Raw genomic sequence first — 4158 nt, forward strand, 5'->3', positions numbered from 1 at the left:
AGTCAACTTCTAATTTTTGTGTTTTATGATATTTGCTTGGTTGCTTCTCCTTTTTGCCTTGGAAAATGTTTTAGCTTTTTACCATGGTAAATTTTACATGGCCCAAAATCAACCAACAAAACAAAACCCCTTGTCATGCTTATGTCATCTTGCACATGTCATAATGCTTCCACTTGTTCACACCTTGTTGGTTTGATGACATCATCATCCCTAACCTCCTTGATTAACTCCTAATTGCTTGCCTAATGACCACTGATCTGTTATACGGTTCGCTTAACTTTCATTTTCGTTTATCGTTTGAGGGATCATACCCGGGATCTTATTACGTAGGTTTCTTTAACCTTTCTCAATACATTATATTCCTTTCATGATCCTCTCTTATAATCCTTGAATTTAAATCCTTTTTATTCTGTTATCTTATACTCAATTCTTTCTGTATCTGTATCTGGTAGATTTTCGGGAAAAATCAAAGTGTTCGAATTTGGATTCTGACGATCTTTACATACACTTATTTATCATATAGAGTACTGATAATATCCCAGAAGATCAATAAAAGAGCCCCTACATAGTGTGGTATGAAAAGTTTTCTTATTCAGCATAATCAGCAAAATCACTATTCATAAGGGTTTCAAAAATTCCAAAAATTGGGGTTATTACATAATGGATTTTTGGGCTTATAAATATTTTTAGAATCGATACTAGACTCATACCTGTATTAACTAACCCTATTTGATTTTATTACAATTTTTCGGAATTTATTTGGCTCAATTCTACCCCTATTAGGGCATATAAACAATTAACTAACACAAGACCACTCTCTTCCGGAATAAATTATGACTTACAATTATATTTATTGGATTCGTTTCATTTTTCTTAGTCTAGGGGCTTCGTTTTGCTCAAAACGGACTAACGTTTTAATTATTATGAATTAAACAAGATTTAATTAATTATTAATTAATTATAATTAAATAATCCTTAATTATATTTTTAAATAATTAATTAATAATTATTGTTAGGGATTATTTAATTAAGTAAGTAATCTAACAGACTAAGGATTATTTCGGTTAGTCCTTAATTATATTTTAGGACTAAGGATTTCTAACTTAATTAAGGATTTTTTAATTAAGGATTATATTTAAGTAAATATAATTAAGGATTAATTAAGGATTATTAAATAATTAAGGATTATTTAATCGAATAATTAATTAATAATTACTTAATTATTGTGTAATCGTTGAGTTAGATTACAATTATTTACAAATTTTTATCACTTAGTCGATTAGATCGATTATTTATAAGTAACCAGTAGATACAACTAACTGATGCGCTATTTATCGAATAAACAATTATTACTCGCACTGTAATTTAACTCAACGATTAACTACTCGTATAAATACGAGCTACCCGCATTCCTCGTATAATTATCGAACTATTACTATTATTAGTATTATAACTTATACGATTAATTAATTAATTAATTATCCGCATTTAATTATTCGATACGAATAATTATTACGACATTCTTCGAATGAATACATTATCGCTCGGATACTAATTCTAACTTATCGAAACACTACTCGTATAAATATGAGTTATTCGCAATAATCAACTAATTAACGAATTATTATTCATATTATTCGATTATTTGTAATCCTTATTTATTAATTAATTAAATAAACTAATAACTAATTAGATAAATGATTAAATAATTAATTAAATAACTAATTTCTAATTTCTAATTTATTAAAATAATTCTAAAATTATTAATAATATTTTTCAGAATTTAAAATTGATTTTTATTTAATTTTTCTAATTTATAAAAACTATTTCTAATTTATAAAAAGAAAAGTAATTAATTAAAAATACAGAAACACATTTCAGGGAATACAGTTTAGGGCTTTTGGATCGAAACCGGGTTATATTTTCGGGTTGACGGGTCGACTCGGGTCCCCAAGAACATGGGTCGACCCGCCGGATTCTATAAGAACTCCGGCCATCGGCGAGTTTTCCGACGAATTATACCCCCACAAATTATTTCTTGATTTTTTGATTTTTAATTATAATTAACTAACTATTTAATGACAATTCAGGTATTTATATTTTATGAAAATAATACCCCTAAATAAAATTAAGGGTCTAATTACACATCTAATAAAAATATTTGGCCCCAATTTTTATAATTTTTGGGTATTAATTATGAATTTTTAAAAATCCTATAAATATTATGAATATTAAAAAAATTCAAAGAAAAATGATGTATGATATTTTCATGATCATATAAAAATAAAAATGTGATTTTTGTGGGTTTTTTTGGTACCCGAAGGGGTCCGGAAAAGTCATTTTTCGCGAAAAAGGTAAATTTGTAAAACGTCCAGGGGTTCAGAATAGCGATATGGTATAGGTCGTTTTTGACAAAATAGGGCCAATGATTTTGTTTGAAATATGGGCTTTTAAAACACTGTTTGAGCTGTACGGGTTTTGATATAAAATATATCACTTACGATAAAACACTCAATAAATATCCAAAACGCGTTCGGATCAAAACAGACAACACGTAGCACATAGCAATTAGGGTTTAACGACTCAACACATTTTATCACATAATAATACACATAATTTATCTTTATTATAATATAATACAAGCGTAATTTCTCGGTCGTTACATCATTGGTATCATCAGGATTGGATTCACTAGAATTATGACCGTCTATGTGTTGATGTTGCTCCCCTTCAACATGTGCATCTTCAATAATCAACTTTAGATCAGGATCAGTGCCCTCATGAGGATGTGACTTATTGTCAGGATTTGACTCATCATCAGGATTTGATAAGTCATCGGAATTTAGATCATTTCCTTACTTGAGCTTTTTGTTTGTAAATACAAGTTCCTCATATGTATCTTCTTCGATTCCAGGAATCTTCTTATCATCAAAGGAAACATGGATTGATTCAACAATTGTTCTTGTTCTCAAATTGAATACTTTATAGGCTTTTGAAGATGGATATCCAACAAAAATTCCCCCATCAGCTTTTTTGTCAAATTTTCCAAGTATTTCAGGATGTGTTCTTAGTACACATCATGTACATCCAAAAATGTGAAGATACTTCAAGCTTGGCTTCTTTTCCTTGATCATCTGATAAGGAGTTAGTCCATATATGTTAATAAGAATCAAATTGTGAGTATAATAGGCAGTGTTGACAACTTCAACATAAAAGTAAGTTGGCAAATTTATTTTCACAAGCATTGTTCTTCCAGCTTCAATCAGTGTCCTGTTTTTCCTTTCCACAACTCCATTTTGTTGAGGTGTGACGGGAGCTGAAAATTGTTGTGAAATTCCCTTATATTTGCATAACGCATCCATCTTGTAGTTCTTGAATTCACTTCCATTATCACTCCTAAGTATTTGTACTTCATATTTGGATCCATTCTCAATTCATCTTAGATGATCCAAAAGAATATTTGGAGTTTCATCTTTCTCGTGCAAGAAAAATCCCATATAAATCTGGTATACTCATCAACAACAACTAGGGTGTACCTTTTCTTGTGGATTGACAACATTAACAGGGCAAAAGAGATCCAGATATAACATTTGATATGGCTTCTTGATGGATGATTCTGACTTACTCTTGAAAAAGGTTCTTCTTTGCTTTGCTTGCTGACATGCATCACACAAACCATCAGGGGAGCAATACATATTTGGTAGACCTCTTACCAACTCTTTCATCGCCAATTCATTAAGATTATTGAATTGAGATGAGAAAGCTTCTTTTGCTAATTCTAACTTTGATCTACTAGATGCTTTGCTTATTAATCAAGTCTCAGGTCCATCAGTATATGCATGAAGTTTGACTTCATAGATATTTCCATGTTTGTACCCTTTAAAAATAGCTTTCTTTGTAGTTTTATGAACTACTTCACAGTGAGTATCATAAAATACAACATAGTATCCTCTGTTAGTAATTTGACTGATGCTCAAAAGATTGTGCTTCAGTCCTTCTACCAGATCTACATCTTGAATGATTACATTTACCATGATTATGTTGCTATATCCCAATGTTTTTCCTACATTTCCATCACCATAGGAAACCATTGGGCCAGCCTTCTCCTCATATTATAACAACAGGGATTTATTTCCCGTCATATGTGTAGAGCAGCCA

This window comes from Apium graveolens, chromosome 11, assembly GCF_009905375.1.
Source record: "Apium graveolens cultivar Ventura chromosome 11, ASM990537v1, whole genome shotgun sequence".
Taxonomy (NCBI): Eukaryota; Viridiplantae; Streptophyta; class Magnoliopsida; order Apiales; family Apiaceae; genus Apium; species Apium graveolens.